Genomic DNA, 25324 nt, shown 5'->3' on the forward strand with positions numbered 1-25324 from the left:
AACCATATGTTCCAGCAATGCCATTTCTGGGCACAGACTCAAAAGAACTAAAAGCAGGGTCTGGAAGAGATGTTTGCACACGCACGTTCATTGCAGTATTCCTCACAATAGCCAAGAGGTGGAAGCAACCTAAATGTCTATCAACGAATGAATGGATAAAGGAAATATGGTATACATATACAATGGAATATTATTCAGTCTTTAACAAGGAGAAAAGTGTGCAATATGCTCCACCACGGATGAACCTCGAGGACATTATGCTAAGTGAAAATAAGCCAGTCATGAAAGGACAAATATTTTGTGATTCCACCTGAAAACACTTTCCAAGTTGTCAGAGATGCTTGTAGATGAGCACCTGTCTGTTTCAAAATTCTTTGTATTGCTTCTAACCAGAACTGATGATGAATATGAGGTACCTAGAGCAGTCAAGTTAAAGACACAGAAAGCAGAAGGGTGGTTGCCAGGGGCTGGGGGGAGGGGGGGAGTAGTTGTTTAATGGCCATTGAGTTTCAGTTTTTGCAAGATGAAAAGAGCCCTGGAGATTGGCTGCACAACAATGTGAATGTACGCTGCTGACCTGTACACTTAAAAATGGTTAAGATAGTAACATTTTATGTTATGTATACTTTACCACAGGTAATTTTTTTTTAATTCAGCAGAATTGAAAAACATATGCAACTATGATGCAAAGAAAAACATATGTGCCTTAAAAGAAGCCCCGTGGAGATTCAAGGATGGGACAGACTATGTCAGGTTGGGGTGTGCAGCTGCGTTCAAAGTGGAGCATTTCAGATGGGCTTCTGAGAGAAGTAGGGTTTCTGAGTCTACCCTTGAGACTTGAACAGCTGAAAAGAGGCTCCCTACAGGGGCAAAGTGCAGGACGAGGATCCCAGAGGCCAGATGATGCTGAAAAGGCTCTTACTCCAGAGTCCTTTGTGAGGAAATGGGGCGATCCAAGGAAGTAGCAAGAGCAGAGGTCGGAAGGAGAGCAGTGCTGGGTGGGAAATATAAACATGAATGAAGCTGAAGGAAGAGAACTGAGCTCACTGATGGTGGAACAAGGTATACAGAGTCTCAGAGAAAGACAGGTGGTCAAATGTTTCAGAAATATTGAGCATGCCATTGGGTTGAGTTCAGAAGGTGGCCATGGGAAAGATGCTTTCCTAGAGGCACCACAGATATCGTTTATTTTTTTATTTTATTTTATTTTTTTTTTATTTTTTGCAGTTTGCGGGCCTCTCACTGTTGTGGCTTCTCCCTTTGTGGAGCACAGGCTCCAGACGTGCAGGCTCAGTGGCCATGGCTCACGGGCCTAGCCGCTCCATGGCATGTGGGATCTTCCCGGACCGGGGCACGAACCCGTGTCCCCCGCATAGGCAGGTGGACTCTCAACCACTACTCCACCAGGGAAGCCCAGATATAGTTTTTTTAAAAGGAACATTCTGGGTGAACTAATAAAAAGCCCAAGGAAAGACACAGTGATGAGAAAAGACTAATAAGAAATGAGGCTAAAGAGGGAGGTTACAGGAGGTCACTGGGGGAGAGGGTAGCTGCCAGGGTAAACACTTGTTTTAGGAACTTCTGTTGCCTTGAGGAAAACAGAACTGATAATTAATTTAAGTAATATCTAAGTTCTTTCATTTAGCTCAAATCTTATCATGATTAAAAAGATCTATTTTCAAAAAGAGCGTTTAGTTGACATCCATTTCAGCCCATTGCTCAATTGACTTCTCAGGATGGGCTTTTAAGCTGAATGTGAGTATCAAGCCATGAGCGAGCTTTAGTAAAGAGCTCTCTGCACAACGAGGAAAGGATGCTTGGATTCAAACAACACGTCTGCCCGCAACTTCCTCTGTGATCTTAAATACATCACTTACTGTTTGAACCTTGGTTTTGCTTTCTTGGTAAAATCAGGAGGGACTACGTTTCTATACTGTTTTCTGTCTGGGAAGGTCTGAAATTCTATGACTGTCTCAAAGAGGGGGGCTCGCTGCCTGAGAGTCAGAAATTCATTCACAAGTGATATTTTCTGCTCTCTTTGGCCTGCCAGTGACTACACTGAGCCCCCAAAGCCAATGGGAAGGCTTCCTAGGAATTTATTATATCCTGATCTAGCAGCAGTGGTTATGGAACCTTCTCTTCCCTGGAAAACACTTTCCAAGTTGCCAGAGATGCTTGCAGCTGATCAAATGTATATTTCAAAATTCTTTATATCTCTTTTAATCGGAAAGGCTGGCCCATGTTTCTGAAGAACCATGGCCTTAGAGACCTGGAAAGAAACTCATATCCCATTATGATGGGTGCAGCCCATCAACTTTCCAGTTTCTCTTCAATTTAGTTTTCTCAGTTTCCTCTTCAATATGTTGGATAAACTCTCAGAACATTAAACACATAGACACACACACACACACACACACACTCCTTCACATTTAAAAACCAAATGTCTTTCAGTCCATGTGTTATTTGGGGCTATCTGTGTAGTATCCCCTTCTATACGTATAGATTACAGATTAAATAAAGACAACTACATATTTAATTATTTATATCAAGTGCACTCTCATAATTGATAAGAATAATAATATAAAGAGGTAAACAATGTCTTCCTGTTCATCACCTTCTTATTTTCTCAAAAAGTCACTTGCTTTGTTTCATGTTTAGTAGCTGTTATTGATGATAAGGTCTGGATGATACCACGGGAGAATTGCCTTTATTCCAGCAAGAGAGCATTCTCAGAATATGCCCACAGACTAATACAAAATGTACAGCTTGCCCAACATGAATTACAGTGATAGGATTAGGCCCAAAGGGAGCTATGACAACTCTCTACAAGCAACTGAAAGGTGCAAGTGGCAAGGAGGGAAAAGAATTATTTAAAGAGGTCCGAGGTGTATGTGAAGAGGGATTAAATTAAGCAAAGGAAAATTCAGGTTTTATCTCAAGAAAAAAAAAATCCTAATGGCAATATGTTAAAAGAACAGCTTCCCGAGAAATGTGTGGGAAGCCTCAATGCTGGAGGAAATTCTGAGTGAAACAACACTGGGAATAGACCATACGGAGGAATCCCATGCCAGCTAGAGGAGAGCCTGTTGACCCATCAGCTTATCTACCTTCTGTTTCCATAACCCTATGGAGTCTTCTGAAGAAAAACGAGATTTAAGACTAAGAATTACAAAAATGACCCTGGAGATAGGCCACCTCTTTATCTACAAAAGATGAGCACCTATGTGGGCTTCCCAGGGACTGCCTGCCCCTCTACTATAATACAATACAATAGATGAAAATGCTCTGCAGACATCAAGTACTGCTTAGGTATAAAACATTATAATAGAAATAATAGCTATCATTTACTGGCTAATTACAATGCGCCAGCCACCCTGCTACGTGCTTTACACATGTCAAGTCATTTATGCTTCACAAAAATCCATGAGGTTTTACAGATGAGGAAACTCAGGCCCCATATATGTCTGAGAGTCAGTATATAGTAGAAGATTTGAATCCATGCAGTTCAAATCCGGCACCTGAGCTCTCCGTTCCCGAGCTATTATCAACAACAGGGCCGCCCGCAAAGTCCACACTAAAAGTAGAGCCAGTCTATTGCTCCATCTTCCTCCCCAGCCCGGGGGTTCCGTGAGGGAGGCCTGAAACGCAGGTTACTCCTCCTCGGGGAAGGATCAAACCATGAGCTGATTTTAAATTGGCCCATTCTAGCTAAGGTCTCAACCAAGTTTGGATTTGTAATTGAGCAGAAAAGAAACTTTTGAAGCAGCCCTTTGATTCAATTCTTGTGACCCTTGTGAAATAAACCTTCTTAAGACTGAGTTATGGTATCAATTTGCTTCAATCCAACCAATATGTACACTCTTCTGCACCCAAGGGGCTCATATCTAACAGGGCATCAGATTAGGTCATCCCCAAAGTAGCTGAAGAGGACACCCTGGACACAAACTTCCAGAAGCAGAGATGAGTACAGGGCTGACGGGAGTAGAGTGAAAAACAAAGATGCAGAAATGAGAAAACAAAGCCAGGGGTCCAGGCAAAGTAGAATCAAGACCATTCATTCCTTCTATACATGCACAACAGCGATTTGTTGAGCTCCTGTTATGTGCCCAGGGACTGGGAACACAGCCGTCAATACAGCGGGATTTCAGACTTGATGGAGCTTACAGGGTAGTCGCAAGACAGATATTACACAACAGGTGTTCTGAGAGAATGTCGCTGTGGACACACCTAGATGCGGGCTCCGGGAAGGCCCCCCTGGAGGACCGGTCCCTTAAACAAGGAGGGAAAAGAGATGAGAGGAAGGGGTGGACTCCAGACAGAAAGCACAGCACGGGGGAACAGGTTGGGGAGGAAAGTGCTTGGTTAGTTCAAGGAACTGTGCACAAGTGGGGCTGGAGCTAGTGGTAGGGCTGTGAATCTCGGCTCAGGCAAATTACAGAGGAAGCGTGGAGCACAGAAAGCACTCTGAAGTTCATTCTGAGAGCCTCGGGAAACTACGGAAAGTTTCTGACTGTGAACTGATTTCGGTTCAGAGACAGTAAAACACAATGGTAAATGCCAGAGTCTTCTGGGTCAGACACATCCAGGGTTCAAATCCAAGTTTGGCCACTTATCTACTGTGTGACCATGTTAGATAAATATGCCTCATAGATAAAATGGAAAACACAGAACAAAATCAATACCTACCTCTCCTAAGGCTGGTTGGGAAGATTTAGTAAGCTGATGTTAGTAAAGTGTTTAGCACCCATCAGGGCTGCAGTCAGCACTGAGAAGGACAGACAGCATCACGTGGAGAGGGGCTGTGCCATATGGAAGCTAGGAGCATGGAACATGGAGGAAGAGAGCCTTAGGATACTCAACCTTTTCTTCAGAGGCTCAGCATCTTCATTTGAAAAACTCCTGGGTTTCTTTTTCTTTTTTTTGCGGTACGCGGGCCTCTCACTGTTGTGGCCTCTCCCGTTGCGGAGCACAGGCTCCAGATGCGCAGGCTCAGCGGCCATGGCTCACAGGCCCAGCCGCTCCGCGGCATGTGGGATCCTCCCGAACTGGGGCACGAACCCGTGTCCCCTGCATCGGCAGGCGGACTCTCAACTACTGCGCCACCAGGGAAGCCCTCCTCGGTTTCTTTTAAACACGCACTGAGAACACAGAATGTAGTATGCCTCGCACATAGTAAGTTTCCAATAAATTATGACTATTATTCCTATTGCTAAAACTCTGTCACAAAACGTTATACTTTTTGGCATGTTTCTCAAAGAACTGGATTTCCTACAATTATCATTACTCCTGCATCATATATATATGTAGTGCAAGTCCTCAATGCTTGAAATACTTTACTGATCTCTCCAATCTTCAAAACCCCCATGAGATTCATAGGTACAAATAAAAATATTGAAGCACATGGAGAGTCAAGCTGCACAAGGAGTCTAGGAAGGAAACACAGGTCACCCGAGTTCAGCTAAAACATAACCATTACTTTATAAATAATATAAAACCATTTTTATTATTAAGGCACAATTTCAACAGAGTGAAATACTGAAACCTGGAAACCTTTTATCCAGGATACATTATTAAGCAAGATTCTTCTGCTTTTGTCTGTGTGCTTCTGGCCTTCTAGAGGGTCAGTGCAGTTGTTACAGTGTGAATGCGGGGGTCCAAGAGGAACTTTGGGTCTCCGGGAATTCATCTCCAGAGTCATGGTGAATTTCGTCCCACATTAGTTGCATCACTGTGCTTCTGCTTACTAGCAAAACAGAAACTTTGGGGCAAGTGAGTTAATATGTTTTGTAATTAACTAAATTCTTTGCCTATTTATCAGCAGTAGCTAGAGGATGAGCTCTAAAGCTCAGCGCTCAAACCCTACTCTGAACAGCACCTTCCTTTGTGTTCCAAAGGTACCCGGTACCTCAGCATAAATGACACTGATTCCCTGCCTAATTTTTTTTTCTATGTAAAATTTTTTTTAACTTTTTATTTTATATTGGAGTATAGTTGGTTAACAATGTTGTGTCAGTTTCCGGTGTACAGGAAAGTGGTTCAGTTATACGTATACATGTATCTATTCTCTTTCAAATTCTCTTCCCATTTAGGTTGTTACCTAATATTGGGCAGAGTTCCCTCCCTGCTTAATTTCATAGTTTTCTGCTATTCGCCATCCTCATCACACAGTATGCTTAGCGCATGGAAGGGGCCTAATAAGGCTTTGCCTATTCAGTGCATGACTTCACCATCTCAAATTGTCTAGTCACAACATATATTTCACTTTTCCTGCATTCATGAACGGGTAGGAGGAAAAGCAAAAAAGCCAAAAGAATGTGTATGATCTCCTCCTCCTCCTATCCAACCCCTCTGCCCTCCCGCCTTCTCCCAGTTTCTTCCCCCTCCCCCTCCCCTTTTCCTTCTCTCTTCTCTCCTCTTTTTCCCGCTCTCCCTCTCTCTATACACACACACACACATACACACACATATACACATACATATTTACACATACACACACGTGTGTATTTTTTTTTACTTCTTTAAAAATTTTCTGATTTAAAAACCACTCAACAAAGAGACTAAGCTGATGTTGTCCAGTCTCGATATGGCGGCCCCCTGACCAGGTGGGGCTCTACAGGTTTGTCTCAGCAGAATGGGTTTATAGGAAACCGGCTCTGCTGAAAGCCCTGTACCTGACAGCCAGGCCCAGAGTGGCTGACTCTGACCACAACTCATTACCCACTCCCTGCTAGGCCGAAAGACTCCAGCATTTGACCTCGCCAGCACTAAAGAAAAGGAGGCAGGCTTTTTCAAACAAACAGAGCAACAGACCAAACATCCCAAAACTCTTTAAGTTTTTACTGGAGTTATAAAACCCTTAGTTAAGTCAACAAACAATGAAGAGATAGTAGCACAATGGACAATAGCTTTTGCCTTATAAAGAACAGACAGGACAAGCAGTCCCTATATAGTACATGTAAACAACCACTTCTGTCTGCCCACCCCCCACCCCCCAGTTTTCCTCTACTCCCCTCCCACATCAGGGGAGTCTCCTACACCCCTTCCCAAAGACCTGCTCTGAAAACATCGGTGGGAATTATAGGAAACCTGGGAGCTCCGAGATAGAATGGAATGTTTTTGTTTTACAAAACAGTAACAGCTTAAGGCAGGCACCTTCCCCTGGGGTTACACATTCCTATAATAGAGTACTCCTTTCTAGGAACTCCTGTATCCCAAAATGACTTCCCTCCTAATACCGGAATGATCATTTTCCACTTTGTTACACTCCTCAAAGGCCACCAATTAGCTTATGGAAATATTAGAAGGAGATATTAGAATGGCCAAAATCAAAACACTGACAACACCGAATGCTGAGCAGGATGTGGAGCAACAGGAACTCCCATTGATTGCTGGTGGAAATGCAAAATAATCCAGCCACTCTAGAAGACAATTTGGCAGTTTCTTACAAAACTAAAGATATTCTTAGCATACAATCCAGCAATCATGCTCCTTGGTATTGACCCAAAGGAGTTGAAAACATATGTCCATACAAAACCTGTACATGGATGCTTATAGCAGTTTTATTCATAACTGCCAAATTTGAAAGCAATCAGGATGTCCTCTACTAGGTGAATGGATGAATAAACTGTGGTATATCCAATGGAACGTTAATCAGAACTAAAATGAGCTATCAAGCCATCAAAAGACATTGGGGAACCTAACGGCATATTACTAAGTGAAAGAAGCCAATCTGAAAAGGCTACATACTGTGTGATTCAAGCTATATGATATTCTTGAAACAGTAAAACTAGTAAAAAGAGACAGTAAAAACATCAGTGGTTGCCAGGGGTTGCTGGGAGGGAGGGATGACTAAGCAGAGCACAGAGGATTTTCCGGACGGTGTAACTACTCTGCGTGACACCATAACGATGGATACATGTCATGACACATTTGTCCAAACCCATAGAATTTACAACAGCAAGAGCGAACCCTAATGTAAATGATGGACTTTGGGTGATTATGATGTCAGTGGAGGTTCATCAGTTGTAACAAATGGACCACACTGTTGAGTGCTGTTGATAATGGGAGAGGCTATGCATGTATGGGGATGGGGTATACGGCAAATATCTGTACCTTCCCCTTAATTTTTCTGTAAGCCTAAAACTGCACTAAAAAAAAGTCCTAATTAAAAACAAAAAGTCTGGGAAGGTTAAGCCCATATTGGTTATTCACATCTTAGCATGAATTTGCTCCAATTAGCAGTTCATTTGTTACTTGACAAATATTTACTGAATAACTACTATGATCAAAGAAAAATATAATCTCTGCCTTCATGAAGCCCATGGCTCCGAAAAGCATTAAACAAGTAATCAAAATAATTAAGTGGTAAGATTTTTGAGATGGTAAGTAAACATAAGGCAAAATAAAACCACATTGTTAACACTTAGCGAAAACAGATCAAACTGAAGGAACAGGCAGTCTGCCAGGGGCGGAGGATAAGTATAAGAAGGGGGTCCCTGAACCTCTAGAGTACAGAATGATGTAAAGGACGTCCCAGAGTGGGTTTAGGAACTTTCAAATATGCCAAGAGACCTACAGAGAGAATTAGGAGGTGGAAAAGGGCTGAGGAGGGAAGCAAAGAAACTGCCAAGAAGGAGCTTTGCTTATTTCAAACTTTCTCTGAACATCAGGTGCGAAGTAGGGAAGAGGAAGGGCAGTGGGAGAGGGATAGCAGTGTCAGAAGTGACCGGCAAAATATCTCCTCTTCTGTTTTGTAATCATTGGCTTGGACAATCATCAATAAACCACTACCTGGGCACTGATTTAGATTATAAGACTATTTTATTAGAAATCTCAGATCTCTTAAAACCAAGGTAAGAATGAGTCTCATGAAGCCCCAGGCCAAAAGTGTATAAATACATCCAGCATTGGAAGGTAACTTTGATATTTAAACTTAGTTCCCAGTGCCTAACACATGGGAGACACTAATTTCATCCATCTTTCAAGCTACAGATTCTTACCATGGTCGAATTACATGATCATAGTTACCGTGATTGAGGAGAAAAAATTTAGGTTAATAATTTTCTTAACCTATCTGCAAAACTGATTGAATGGGTTATTAGAATTTTCATTAGAATATCAAACCTATGACCGTGATACTATATTTAGAATTTAACAGAGCCAGATTTTTCCATGTAGTAAAATACTTTTATATCCAAACCGTTTTACTCTTTCCAGATAGATACCATAAAAAAAGTACTGGTAGCCTCATCATTATGATGTATATAAATCAGATACCTGGTCCAAGCAGTTTCCAACTTTTTAAACTCTTTGGGCCTCAACTACTTCTCTGGGATATAAGCTAATACCACCTAATTTGTAGAGCTATGAGGATTAAATGAGAGGATTAGGATATTTACCCCTGCTGCTTTTACTCTGTCATTCTGTTCCAACATTTTGAACATAACAATGTTGAAAACAAGCATTTTTAAACAGAATTTTGTCACTACTGATGAATTTTTATCATTAAAGAATCTTGAGGAGTGAACCCAACTGAGCTGATTAAATTCCTTGATCAATTTCTTACATAGCACAAACTACTCTGTTTCCCATTTTCATTCTTATTTCACTGAAATTATTTTCACTAGGATCAACCCACTTTTATTAAAATTATATTATGATAATTTGATTCATTTATCGATTTGTATCCATGTCAAACACCTTGTGAGTTCTCTTTTAAGATCAACATTCCCACCAAGTTCCATTTCTCTGGTTCAAATGTTGAAGATTTACATTTTGTCAAGAAGATACCATTCTTCTGTCAATTTTATTCAAAACCAAATTTGGGGGAGTGCAATTTACACCATGATCAGGTTTTATTTTTATGCTGATTATTCCTTCTAGTAATTTTCATTATTAATTAAACAAAAGCCTGGAAGTTCTGTTTATTTGTTAGCTAAGTCAAGAAAATATCATCAGATATTTTGTGAGACAGAGAGTTAGATGGGAAAAAGGAAGAAGCAGAGAGGGAGAAGCTGAGGGAGGGGACAGAAATATGGACACCGTGAAAAAGAAGAAAATGATAATTATTCTGTTACACTCCTCAAAGGAAACAGTGTAGCAGAAAAGAGAGGAAGCAAAACGTCTGCAGGCAGTACCTTTTTCTCAACTTTGCTGTGAACCTAAAACTACACTAAAATAGATAGATCGATCGATAGATGATTTAAAAATAAATAAATAAAGTCTGTAGGCAAAGTCAAAGCATATTCCTGGAGACTGAACTAACGGAGGCCAAGTGTCATCAGGGGCCAAAATAAACAGCTTCATTAAGTGAGACAATAATAGTAGGTTTTATATTATTAAGTTGTTGCTGTTATTATTATTAGGTTTTTATAGGCTGTCTTCCAAAACTGTGTTGGTAAGCCAACTGTTATTCACAACATACATTTTTTGAAAAATATAAAACAAAAATCTAAACTTCAGTTAGCTTCCACCACCATTCCTGTCCCACCATCTCACACACACACACACACACAATAACACACAGGCACACAGAGCAACTACTTAACTCCTGTTGTGCTTTACTCTCCTGTTCAAACTACTTGTCTTGGCACTGACTTTTGAGAACAGCAATGTGGGGAGAGGAGGAGAGACCAAAGAACAAGAAGAAAGAGGATAATTAGATATTCACCTCTCTCTTTCTTGGACTCAGGACTGGCCCTGGGTAGGTTTTTGTTTTTAATTTTTATTGGAGTATAGTTGATTTACAATGTTGTGTTAGCTTCGGGTGTACAGCAAAGTAAATCAGTCATACATATACATATATCCACTCTTTTTTTCGATTATTTTCCCATATAGGCCATTACAGAGTATTGAGTAGAGTTCCCTATGCTATACAGTAGGTCCTTATTAGTTATCTATTTTATATACAGTGCTGTGTATATGTCAATCCCAATCTCCCAATTTATCCCTCCCCCCACCCCAGCCCGTTACCTCCTGGTAACCATAAGTTTGTTTTCTACCTCTGTGACTCTATTTCTGTTTTGTAGATAAGTTCATGTGTAGCCTTTTTTTAGATTCCACATATAAGCGATATCATATGATGTTTGTCTTTCTCTGTCTGACTTACTTCACTCAGTCTAGGTAGGTTTCATAATGGATGATGTTACACTGTAACATCCCCACTTTCTTTCCTGAACTTACTCATGGTTGCCTAGTTTCTCTCTCCCCATCAGAGGCCTCACAGTAATCCTAAAACCCCCCTCTAGGACACTGTCCAGATTTATTCAGACACCTAGAGTCCTATGCATCAATCCTCCTCATCCACCAGCCCCTCCCACTCGAATGCTCAGTCCCCTCAATGCAACTGATCTCCAGCTTTGGAAGGAAAGCAACCTGATTAAGTCCTTTTCCACTGATTTGTAAATGACTAACCACAATTTAGCGCCCTCAATGGCACTTTAAAAATAGCATGAATCTTAATAAAGTTTAAATCCCTATAACATGTTTTAAAGATTAAAGAGTTAGAAAAGAAATTTTGACAGGTAGCCACAATACGAGCAGGCTAGCCCTACTGGGAAGCTTCTCTTACTGCAGTTCTACATGCTCAGATGTTTAAAAGGTCAAACTTTTGTTTACAATAGTGAATGTTAGCAGCAGAAACAGGAGGGCCTCTGTGATTTGTATGTAGTGAAAAGGACAGATGTGTGTATTTGAGAAGTAGCCTGGTATAGGAGTTACGAGCTTGGAATCCAGAGGCAGGTTGTCTAAGTTCAAATCCCAGCTCCACCATTCACCATTTACATGACTTTGAAAAAGTTACTTAACCTCTCTGTTCCACAGCTCCCCGATCTGTAAAATGGAGATTTAGGAGTACCTAAATCTGGTTGGTACAAAGGCATGTATAGTACTTAGAACAGGGCTTGAAACATAGAAAGACTATATAAATATTAGTTATAACTATTAGTACATATAGATTGTTCATAAGTCATAAAAAATTTAAATCAGCTAGGGCTGCATATTTTTATTTTTTAAAGTTTTGATCGCAATGGTGCATTGTGTAGAGACATTATTATAAGAAGTCAGCTAGCTGTCCATAGTGGCTAATTTGGGGTTGGGTGGACTATAGTTCCCCATTATTAATAATAAAAGCAATAAAACAAATATTAGGTAGAACCACAGAACATCAGAAAAGAAAGGGCCCTAATATTTCAAAGGTGTCATCCTACAGATACTAAGTTGAAGGTCAGATAGATTAAACAACTCATGCAAACTCAGAGGCAGAGGTGGAAGATCTGAACGTGGAATCCAATCTCCTTACCCCCTGCCTTTTTTCACTTCCAAAGAGTGGGGGAAGAGCCTTCAACCATGATGCAGACACCTTTATGCTTTGGCTTCTTGAGTCTCCACTGCAAGTTATTGATCCCACAGTGTAGAGATTCCTCTGCCGTCAAGGGAGTCCTTTGTGTATGGAATGCCAAGAGATCAGCAAACCCACAAGAAATCCCTCAGTAAGGTCAGCAGTCATGGTGGTAATTTTGGCCTAGTTTAGGAGAAACTTGGGAAATTTTCCTATGTAGATGTTGCATGACCAGAAAGCAGTCTCTCCCGACTTCTTAAGCCTGTGGCCCAAATCCTCCTAGAGTCAGCTGATTCTACTGGGCTGTCATCTAACTATATAAAATGGAAATGGTTACCATACCACTGAAGACAATTAAACACATGGTATTTATTAATGGTTAATGGTATATGAATAAAATTTTATTGACAAAATACTTTCTCAAAGATTATGCATGATTGAAAAACGGAGAACCTACCATCACAATGAAACGGGAGGGACAGTCTCATTGGACAGGAAATGTAACAAAGTTCAACGGAGCTGAATCTATTCATATTTATGATACAGTTGTGGGCAGGCACTTTGGAATAATGAAGAAATACTTGCATACCGCCAGATATTCAATGTAAAATTCTTGGGGCATGCTTCAGACTTGTATTCAAAATGAAATAAGATGTTGTGTCTAGTGGATGGGAGAGTTGTCATTTGAATATATTTACAGGATCTTAAAGTCTTTTGTGGGACTTACGGCTTGTCCCCTAGATTCCTTCCTCATTGTTGTATATTTAACTTTGTGTCTGTCAGGCACGGCAAGCACCTCAGTATCCTACTGCTCAACCAAGCATCAGAGCACGGAGAAAAAAATGTTCCAACCCCAAAGGAAAAAAAAAATCAGAAATAAAGAGGAAAAAGAGAAAAACTTACAAACCTTATCTGGGCTTTCATTCAAAACAAATTCTTTATCCAACCTGTAAAATATTGCCAAAAAAACGTGCTATGGTGCAAACACTCAATCATCAAGGAACTGAAAAATTTACGGTGGATTTCCTGCCGATTTGTGGGGCTACTGGATCATGCTGTGATAAAACTTGTAAGAGTATGACAGACATTTGAATAAACCTTTCTGTCGTGTAACTGAGGTTTTGCAGAGGATGAACTTTAAAACTTCTTCCAGTACAGCTTGTGGAGCAAAGCAGAAAAAAAATAAGAAGGTGAAGCCAAAGACAGCATTAAAAAAGACACAAATAAGGTTTTCTTTCGTTTTTTGTTTTTTTGTTTTTTTTACTAGCATCAAGAGCCCTAGTTGGCTGAGTAGTCCAGACAGACCCAAACTTGTGACCAAATGAAAATAAACTCACAGAATCTTTACACTTTGATTTATAGGCCAACCAGGCAACCATTCATGCAGTCCTGACGTTACTGCAATGCATTCACTCATTTAAGATAACAACGATTATTAAGCAGACAGCGAGAAACACACCTTACTTTCAAAACAACACATTTTGATGACCAACACCACATACACATGATGACAAATGACTAGCTGGCTCCCTCTCTCGCCCCTCCTCCCCCACCAGCTGAGGGCTAGTGTTCTGCTCTGGGGCCAATGGGCCTTCCTGCCAAACAAATATAAGGAAAGGAAGGGGAAACAGGTCACAGGACTAGACTGACCAGGACTGCCTACACCACGGAGACAGGAAGCTCGGGCCTCCAGGGGTGACCCTTTTGCAGCTGTGCCCTTCCCCCTAACACACGAGCACCAGCACATGCAGTGATCCATGAAGGCAGTGTGAGAGGAGTGAGAGAAAGGTGATGAGTTGACAGCATCTGCTAAAAGACGTCCAGGGAAGCTGCTATTGATGGCGGAGAAGCACAAAGTTTGGCAATCGGCCACTGGCACCACGTGCAAAAAGAGCTTACTTTTAAGGACATAAATTTTAAAAGCAAAATTTAAAAAGTGGTAGTGGACAAAGGAGAGAATTTTTTCTTCGAGTCCCACCATACAGGTAAACAGGTAAACTTTGCCTCCGAGGCTAATGCGGGGCACCAGAGGAAACCATCTGAACATCAGACCAAAGAGTGTATCCCCGCCTGATACCAGGCTTATCGCTGCTCCCACACACCTCCCTCTCCTCCACTCCTCCCACCCCAGATGGAAACTGCTACCTTCACGTTCACCTGCAGATAGAAAAATATTAATTTAAGGCATATCAAAACACATTTTATAATGTATAAATATAATACCCAATAGACTCCTGAGAGATATACAAAATTAATCCCACTTGTGAAGGCCTTAATATTAGCTCTTTCCTCTTGGGAGGACTTTAAAATCCCACAAAAGCCCTTGATTTATTTCCTTCCTACACAACAGCAACAAACACTCACATAATTTTTGAGCAATGTAAAATATCACTTTAATGCTGAATACATGCAGACAGACAGAGAGAGAGAGGGAAAGAGCTCCACTCAATATGGCTACTTGGACAGCAAAGGAAGTACTTACAGGTCTCATTTCCCTCAATACATGAACGTAATGCATTAACGCTGCCGGCATAGTTCAAGGAGAAGACAGCTCACTGAAAATGAAATGTGTTTAATACACATCTTACGCTTCACTTTTATGCTGCTTCTTCCAAAGGTTCATTAATATGGGTATATATATCACTTTCTTTCATATTTAAGAAGTTAGTGAAGTCCTATTAACTCAGAAACATTTAGTTCACACCAATTTTACATCCAGAAAAACAGTGAGTGATTATTAATCCTAAACTGATAATTAAATCAATTTGGAGATTATCATTAATATAAGGTATAATATAATAATGATACAGCATCATTAATATGCAATACTGCATCAGAATGTCAGACAAAAGGAATATAAACGTTACATGCTTATTCTAAGCAAAAGCCCATCAAATATTATAATCTTTCTACCTTCCTTATTCATTCCATCATTGGCTATGCTGTCTGTTAAAACAATATTTTTCCTTCCCAACACCCACTTAGCTAGTTTTTCATCTGCACCAAGTAAGGGAAAGGTAGGCTTAGGGCAAAACAAAAAGACAAACAAAACTAGCTACATCTAATTTGGGTTTCTAAATTACCCATTATTAGTGGGTCACATCAAAGTGGAACTCAGAGCTCCACTCTCAAGTAAAGTGTGCAAAAATCCTTGTGCACACAAACAGTGGGTGTCAAAAGGCTTAGTGGAAGAATGGATATGCATGTCTACAGTCATTTTCTTATCTTTTTGTGGGAAGCACAGGTAAAAGAAATTAGTGTCTTATCACATTATTTTGTTTCTGCTCAGGCTCAGAATAACAAAGTTAATATCTGCACTATACTTTTATGGGTGAAAAACACCACATTAAATATAATATCACTGAAGCCACAATTATCTTGAATTAATGATCATCCATGATGACACAGAACAGTAAAGAGTCAAAGATGATCAGGACTTAAGAAATAGGAGGAAAGAAGTAAGGAAGAAAATTAGCATGACTTAACTTTCAAAATATTTCTCAAGGATGCCACAATGTTCCATTAAAATTAATGTGCTGGTAGATTTCCCTACTCCTACAATCCAGTTAAAATACAAGATCCATCATATCCAAATTTTGTGACAGTGGTAAGTCTTCTTCAATCTGTGTGCAAATTACAAAATAAGGAAAATGTACTTCCTTGCCTCCATCATTCGGAAAATGACACCTTTTAAGTCAATAATGCAATACTTAGAGAAAATGGTGCCACAGCAAAATATGACAGCACAGGCAATGCAAATTAGAGCTAAAATGGAGAGAATCACTATTCATGTACCCAGAAATGTGGTATTTCCAACATTCCCTACAACCTGTCTTTTGAATAGCACTGAAAAAATCTCAGTCCTCTATGGAGAATCCAAGTTCTTACATTTGTGATTTTCCATGTTACTTATTCATCAGTAAATGTCTCAGCATATGACAAAAAAGAGATAAGCATTACTAACAAAGAGGAGATTTAAGTAAATTTAAACCCTCACTCTTCTATCAGCGTTTCTCCTTTAGGGGTCTATTCTCCTTTCAGTTTGAAAAGATCTGTGCTACTAAGTCCCATGAATGCCAATTCAGGTGGTGATGCCCCTAAACCACCACTGCCCATGACTGGAACAGACCACTGCCTGCTATACTGACCCACAGAACCCTGAATCACTTGTGATGAAACTCAAGTGTCTTGCAACTTCATCCCTTAATTGAGATCCTAGCATATGGCAAGAATCCAAGGCCTCTGCTCAGGTTGTTTATCTTTCAATACTTCCAAGTCACTTACTGGCTAGAAAAGAAATTGCACTGTGATTTAAACTGAAAGCAGTCAGCTGGCTGCTCCTAATTCTTCTTCCTTCTCTCTTCTTCTTCTTTTTAAATCTCTTTCTTTCTTCCTCCCCTTTTAACAAATAATAAATGACTATAGCCATGGAGCCTCCATAGACTTGCTCACCACTGTGAATAGTTATTATAATGTGATGTCATAAAACAGGTCATTTTTTACAGGCTTCAGTTACTTTATAACTCAGTTACTTTAATAACTTTTAGTCCTCTTTCTCTTTCTCTAAACGTTTAGTCTCTACAAATCTCAAGGAAAAACTACCTATATTGATGGGAAATTGGCAGGGGTCGGGGGGGGAGTAGCTTAATTCTCATCTGAAATCAGATGAAATATACCAGCTGCTGCTGTTACCTTAATCAGCCATACCACCCATGCCTTCTATAATCAAAACATCCCTGAAAAGGTAAAGAGGAATAGTGAGGGAGTGAGGAACGGAAGAGAGAGCAGTATTGTTTATAAAACAAGAACCAACTTTATGTAAGAGGATTACATCAATCGAAGTTATTATGTAATTAGTTTGGACACAAAGACAACTTATAAAAATATACTACAGCATTCTACAATAATGATCTAATGCATTTCAACATATGTTAGTATAAGTATAGCCTTTGGCCCACTACCAATACTACAGTGGTTTTTGTGTAAAAGAGCCTTGTCGAGTATTTATTTTTGACCAAGCTCTGTATAAATGACTTAGAATTCATTCAAAAACAAATGTCTTTTGCTTCTCTTGAACTTAATAGGCAACAAACTTCACAATGGATGGGCAGCAGAATTTTCTCTTTGATAACCAGCTGGGGGAAAAACTTGTTATGCGGAGGAATGGACAACACATCCTTGTATAACAAACATACGTTTTAAACAAAAACAAGGTCACATATGGTTGTGATGTGGTATTCAACCAGAGTACTTTTGATTGACATGTATATGAACACCGTGATACGGAGCATAAATAAAAAACGTTTCAAATCCAAGTGTTTTACCTTCACATTACGGAAAATAATAAATACTGAATAATGTAATACAAGGTATTTCTATCTTGGGGTTCTAATGACTAACCACTTGAGCTCTGCTTCTGTGGTTTATAATGTCACCAGAACCCTCCATGGAATTATATATAGAATAAATGATAGGCAATGTTAAATTACAAGGCTATCAGGCTATAATACATAAAGTAAGTACCTAATATAGCCTTATAAATTATAGGCTTTTATGGTCTAGCATTTTACAGCATAATGTCACAAACTGCAGTGATACGATATATTGATAAAGAATATGATATGACATTAGGTTTCAAAAAAAAAACTCCCTGGCACACTACATCAGAGCCAAATTATTTCATAGAATTGCAGGCTCAGAGCTGGAAGGATCCTTAGAGGACGTCATGCTCAGTGCTCCCGGACAGCCACCACCCAAACACAGATCTCCCCTCGGCCCTCGTCCGCAGCCCTGACAGATGGCCGTCCTGCCTGCAACACTCCCAGTACTGAGAGTAATAGGGGAAATGTCAGAGAAATGCCTCAAACATGCACATGCAATAAAGACCCATCATTATTAAGTAACAAATGTAAAGGTTAAACGCCCACATTGTAGCTGAGTGCACACCACAATACTATAACAGATCACACACACACACACACACTTCTACAAACAGATTCTCTTCATTTTTTACAAGGAGTGACGATGCCGTGGGAAAAGGAGCAAGACTCCTTTCTACTACCTTTTTGTCACTTCTTTTGTCTGTTTCAGATGCAGTCACCATTTTTTACAAGGAGTGACGATGATGTAGGAAAAGGAGCAAGACTCCTTTCTACTACCTTTTTGTGTCACTTGCTTTTGTCTGTTTCAGATACAGTCACCATTACTTCATGGGATTCCACACTCTTATTCAATCCCAGACACACACAAAAAAGTCGGGTCCAGAACCACACACTGTACAACTGGATCCTGAAAGGACTCCGGGCTGCTTTCAAAGTGAGAAACATAGAAGGAAAACACAGTGAAGCCCACATCCAGTACGTGTGAGCTTTCCTGCAAACTAGAAGGATAACATATAAATGCTGACACAAGCCTCTCCTGTATCTGACCAATTCCTTTCCGTGTGTTATAATTAAAAACAATAATAAATTGAATTAACCCACTGAGAAGAATGGAGTTCGCCTAGACTTTTAGGGATATTTGTTTCAAATTTAGTAGTTTCAAGGGGTCATCAAGGATACTATAAACCACACATCCAATCACCTCAATACAATGGCTTCCAAGAAATATCCCAATCACCCAAATCCACTCCCACCAGTTCTATCAAATCCTCACATCCTCACTTACATACATTCTGGGCAAATCATTCCTTACACCTGTATAGCCCTCATCTTCTACTTCCTGGTTAAGAAATTCCTTTTATATCCTATCAACAAACAATGGACTTAGGGGATGAAGAGTCAAGCGATATAAAAATGACCACTGGCTGCCCTGTGCTCTGGCAGCACACATTGGTTTGTGTGGTGTTGTATCTGCAGCAACTTTTTCATAGTTAGCCAGGAAGAGAGAATAATGAGAAAAGCAAGAAGCAGTTTACACACACGTGAGGAAATTATTCTTCGCGAAAACTGACTTTGATTTTGTTGTTATTCAACACAAACACTAAGCAGACTGTCAAGAGAGGGGACAGGGTCATACGTGTACACACAGGGTGAGCAGGGTAAGCTCATGTTCTAACTCGAAGCACAACATTGGCCCAGATCAACTTAGCTGACTCTAATCTCGAGGCGCAAGGTTTGTTCCGAAGGATATATTTTACGGAAATGCAAAATGTGGAAGATAGGAAATTTACTACTGACTTACTAATGACGCTATAGGGTGTTAATAATGGCTACCATTTTACTGAACACTTAGTATGTGTTTTAAACTGACACCGCGTTTGGCAGGCATAACCTCCATCCCTTCTTAAGGGAACCCTATGAAGAGGGTACTATTATTAGCATCAGTGTGCAGATAGGAAGCACAGAGGGGTTAAGTAACTTCCCTAAATCACACAGCTATTAAAAGGTAGAGGTAGGAATTGTGCCCAAGCAATCTGACTTTTTTTTTAAATAAACACTATGATATACAGTCTTACCAAAAAAAAAGAAAAAAAATCTCAGTGTGGCACCCTTTAAGAGGCTTGTGATGGCCCAGTGCAATGTGGAGTATCTTATCAGGCAGGTGGCTATAATAAAGCATGTGGTCAAAAATAACAGAAGGAATCACAGGCAGTACTTAATCAGCATTTATTAGAACCCTGCTGGCCTAAAACTAGCAGAAAAATCCTCTCACATCCCAGGCAAAGGTTTTTACCTTTTGTTCAAACTGGAATGCCACTTGCAAGACTCTTGAAAAATAGCCCTTGCACCCCTCTAGAGAGAATAAGTATGTTTTGGGGAAGGCCCTCCCCGCTTTAGGCCTATAAAACAGTTCTGTTTATGAATCTGAGGGTTTCGGGAAAAAAATAACTCCTCGGCTCCATTCTAGAGTTTGGAAGGTAAAAATGAGAACACAGAGAACTGTTGAATATTGTTGTTAACACTTCTTCCAGCTAAAACTTTCGACAACTTTTCTTGGTGGCATCAAGTGCCTCTGGGACCACGCGAAGGGAAACCAGAGTGCAGAGCACAGAAAGGAGATGGGTGCAGAGACGGTAGACAAGGGAAGGGTCACGGTGGACCGGCTGGCTGGGAGAGGAGCAGTGGGGGAAGCAGGCATGTCTAAAGCATGGCAGCCAGCGGCGCGCCTCCAGAACGGCAGCCAGTGGACCAGGAACAAAGTTCAGGCTGGTGCTTCATACCCAGGCCTTAGGAGGCAGGGCCTGCTTCAGGGATCATACAGGTCAGTGTTTGGAAAGAGGAAGTCAGCAGAGCTGCACTCCTACTGACTGGCCAAGCACAGAATTAATAAAGGGGGCGGAGGGCTTCCCTGGTGGCGCAGTGGTTGAGAGTCCGCCTGCCGAGGCAGGGGACACCGGTTTGTGCCCCGCTCTAGGAAGGTCCCACATGCCGCGGAGCGGCTGGGCCCGTGAGCCATGGCCGCTGAGCCTGCGCGTCCGGAGCCTGTGCTCCACAACGGGAGAGGCCACAGCAGTGAGAGGCCTGCGTACCGCAAAAAAAAAAAAAAAAAAAAAGACGGGTCAGGGAGGGCAGGGGTGGGGGTTAGGAAGTGGAATGACAGGCAGCATGGCTGTGCTATGCTGTGTCTCATTACAAGTGTGACAAGCCAGCAGAGGAATCCTTTTGAAAGGACTGGTCAGAAGCCTAAAAAAAATTAAGTTAAATTATATACAAAATGCCACACCTCAAATGGAAATAGTACTCAAGTAAGAAATTCTGCTGCTTTTTTCCCCTTTAGGCCTTTACCAGGGACACCTGCAAATAAGAAAAACAAGACAAAAAAATCCCGCAAGAATAAAGCACTTTGCAATTGACAAGGACAGCAAAGAACACAGAAGATGTCTAAGTGAAAGGCACCACGTGGGGCACAGATAAAAGAGCTTTTAAAATTTTTAGGGCGCCAGATTCAAGTGTTCCAGTGGATACTTAAAAGTGCTTCAGCACAAAACCCTTTCCTCAAATGCATTAAGCGCTCAGAGAAGGACTTTAACCACAGTGTGCCTGCTTTGTCCAAAAGGCAGCTGGCACCTCTTGTTTGTGTAACGAGCAGAGCAAGCCCTCTATCCAAGGAGAGGACAACCAGAATCTCACACAGGAAGGCCGCCAGATCCTCTAACATGTATCAAAAAATCACCTCCACGCAGGATTTTTTTTTTTCCCTCAGAGAAGAGTCTCCACCATTCGTCCAAGTTTGAAAAGTTGCCTCTTTCTCTCTGAGGTAGAATTTCACCTCAGTCGCCTGATTTCACCCATCATCCTATTCTTCGAGATGGCTCCGTTCTAATCTTAACCCTTGAAGGAACCAGCACTTAGCAAGGGTCACAATCTGAGTCGAATTCGAGGGCTCTTCCCTGGTCTCGGGTCCAGCACTGGCTAACTGAAAGCTGAGGGCAGTCTCCAATCACTGAACCACAATAAATACTCCTATAAAACCCTCACAGGGTGGTGGCTGCATCAGCCAGAGCATTCGTTTAAAGACAGGAACCATACCCCCTCCAAGTTTATGTGTCTGCGTTTAGGATAATTAATTTCACTGCCTTGATGTTTCTATGGAAAGCTTTTCAGAAAGCAGTCAGGGAAATCATTCAATAGTTAAACGTGATCTTAAATTTAAAACATAAAATAACATTGTGCTGCTGTAATAACCTAAGTATACTATAAATTGGGTAAATCTGAAAACATCTGACCCTTTCTGCCTTTCACAATTAAAGACCTGAATCCCTCCAGCCACAGTGACTAGAGTTTAAAACATTGTTATAATTTGCCAAATTCCAAAAGGGTTGGTGTTTTAATCCCTCGCCACTTTTAAACTGAATCCGTTAAAAATCAATGCCTCGAGACAGCTCTATGAATGTGGCCACACCTAAAAAACAAGCCAATACTTTTTCCCCTCCCCCCGCAAAAAAATTCACGAGCAGCCACAGCTGGAACTGTTTTACACTGGATGGCTGGGTTCTCTGAGAATGCTCTCCTTGTCTTTGTCTGTGAGGCTAAAAGAAGCTGGACTCAAAGGTAGTGTTCAATCCCAGGAGGGGCCTGGGTAAACATGAGCCCAAGCCCCCAGCTCCCTCCTGATAAGGTCAGGTGACACGGTGTCAAAAGACAGCCAAGGAAAGAGCTAGAAAAGTGCACACACAAGGAGGATATTTTTTTTCTTTCTCCTGACCAGAGATAATAAAGAGCAGAAATGGACTTCAAATTTTCTTATTCACTTGAAAATGTAAGAATGGGGCTCCCTCACTCTCTAGCTCTACATATGTAGGTACGCCCCAGTTCAATACGAACACAGACAGGCATGGATGTGTGTAATACGTTTATACCAACACACACCAGATCTCCTGCTGCAGCTAGACTATTTCCTGAATCCACGCACACCTGATTTTAGAACTTGTGTGTATCTGTGGCTAAACTGTCAAAGCATCCTAACTCTCCCAATGCAATTCAGCAGCAGCAAAGTAACAATATCAAAATCAGGGAAAATCAGTAACCCATCAAAATCAGTATCAAAAATCAAAATCAGTAACCCATCAGTGATCAAAATCAAAATCAGTAACCCATCAAAATCAGGGAAATCGTTTCACCGGAAGACGGGAAAATCAGGGAAATCGTTTCACCGGAAGACGGCCCAAAATACCTGAGTGTTTTCCAAAATCTGAGTTCAGAAGACAGAGGCTGCTGAAGGCTGGTGGAAAAATAAAAAGGAAAGAGGGAGTCATAGGGATAAAGAAAGTCTTCAATAATGACGTGAGAGTTGGAAAGGAAAGTAGCAACATCACAAGTTATGAAGCGGGTAGAGCCCAAAGCACGACAGACAGATGTAATAAAAGAAAAGCACCATAAAAAAGAGAAGGAGATGAAGAAATATTTCCAAGTAACAAAGACAGGTACAGTGGGAGAATTAAAAAAAAAAAAGAAAAGAAACAGCTAAGGTTGGGAAGGAACAAGACAAAACTGATGATGCACCTTAAAACGAAAACAACTTTTTGCATGTAAACAAAAGAGGTTTCTAGTGAGAAGGGATACACACACACACACACACACACACACACCTATGCACTCTCTCACAGACACACACACACAGAGGCATCAGGCATCTGACTATTTCAAAAACCACATCTAAAATTTCATTAAAAAGAGCCCAGCTGCTTCCTTACCCTGACTTTGTCTTTAAGGACTTAGCTAAGCTGAAGGAGTGGCCAGAAAAAAGAAGGAAAAAAAAAAAAACACACAAAAAAACCACACTTCAACCCATCTCTCTCAAATTCTTTTATTTCAGCAATGCATTAAGCAATCTCCCTGCAGAGTTATTCTCTTCTTCCTGGTGTGGATAAAGCTCCCCCTGGGGAGCTCTGTAATTTCCAGCTTCTCCGAATTCAGGTATTAGTAAAGACCGCTTGGGGACACGCAACAATATAACTCTACATTTTCAGGCATTCGGAGAGAACCCCCTAAGGGTCCCAAGTTCAAATTTCTGAAATGTAGGCATTGTAAAAGGAACCTCGGGGGACTCCAGCAATAGAAATCTGCTGAATTCAAAGCATTTCCTAAGCCCTGGCAGGAGCCTTTGCTCCCACTGGAGGCTTTTTATAAAACATGTGTTGCTGACATGTTGACAGATTGCTCAGTGAAGTGTTAGGTGCATACACAGGCTGGCCATTTAGGGGGACATCAGTTTACCCTTCATCTCTACCTGAAGCACCATGTTTTATACATTACCCGAGGACAGGCAGAAAACAGACACTTTCCAACAAAGTACAGTATCACTTGGCAAAAGACAACTACCCCTCACACACACCTCTCTCCACCACCTACAAAATGATAGGTAGATTCTGTAGTCCCACTTAGACACACACAGGCACACACACACACACACACGTGCGCACGCCCATGCTCACACACGGCTGTGCATAATCTCCCCAAATCACAAAAAGGTCAGAAAATAAATTAAGCGTACAGTGCGAGGACTGGGCTGGAAATCGCCCCCGTGTATCAGCCCTGCCACCCTTTTGCTACACAGGCCAGAGCTCGGAGGGTATAATGAGCAAAGGAATTTTCTAATGACAGCTGACTGTTGGGAGGTAATCTGATCAAAGGCCGATATTAAATCCAACTTCTGCTCATATCAGGGTATTAGTGATGTACGACTTAATAACCCAGCAGCTCCAAAAGTGCTGCCGTGGCAACAGGATGGAAATTGGGATAATAATGTATTCATGGTGCTGGCGACCTGGGGCTGCAGTGCGCGCTCTCAGGGGAGGGCACTTCACCCTGAGCCAGACGTGTCTGGGCAAAATCACTTCACAAAGGACAGGAGTGGAATACTGAAGAGCTCTGGCACTGATGAGAGCGTCGATAAGGGGAAGAGTGGAATGAAGTGAACGGAGGGAAGGAAAAACATTTTCTGCAAAAGAGCTTGAGTGGTGCTTCTCTGGGAAACTGATGGGGCTCAAGCAGCTCTCCCCGACAAGTACAACCAAAATGGATAATTATTAAATGAACATAAAACTGCATTCTCGGCAAAGTGCCGAAGGAGGAAAGAGCACCAGCTTGCGTCAAATGACAAGATTTGCATGGCAGCCTCCACCCGGCTCCCAGCCCTACCTACCAGGGAACACGGAGGAGGGCCAGTGTCTGCCATCAACAAAACACCCATTCTTCTCAATCTAAACAGATTCCCCGTCGTGGCTACCATTTTATTCCTAGAGAGAAAAAAAAAAAACATCTGAAAACAAAACAAAGGTCAGACACGAATCAGTCACTTCTTGTAGACTGCATCTCTCTCTGATATTAAAATCAATCTGTACTATTCCTATTCTTAAACATAATCTGAGGGATGACTCAACACCAGTTGGGAAAGAGGGAAGAATAAAAGGATCTGGAGGCCTGGAAAGGGGAATTGGGAATTTAATTCAGCAGAAGGGGGGGTTAGAGTGAAGACACAGTGGCGAGAGCCTGGCATCTCAGGGGTTAAGTGCAGTGCCCACCTGGCCTAGTCTAACAGGAGACG

At 41.2% G+C, this 25324-nt stretch overlaps 1 protein-coding gene across 2 annotated transcripts in view; it reads right to left on the minus strand.

The window, feature by feature from the left end:
* Window positions 1-25324, minus strand: part of ZNF521 (zinc finger protein 521) — a 265231-nt gene that overhangs the window by 175352 nt on the left and 64555 nt on the right. The gene's annotated exons all lie outside the window — the stretch shown is intronic.

Source organism: Hyperoodon ampullatus (genome assembly GCF_949752795.1).
Source record: "Hyperoodon ampullatus genome assembly, chromosome: 13".
Classification (NCBI taxonomy): Eukaryota; Metazoa; Chordata; class Mammalia; order Artiodactyla; family Ziphiidae; genus Hyperoodon; species Hyperoodon ampullatus.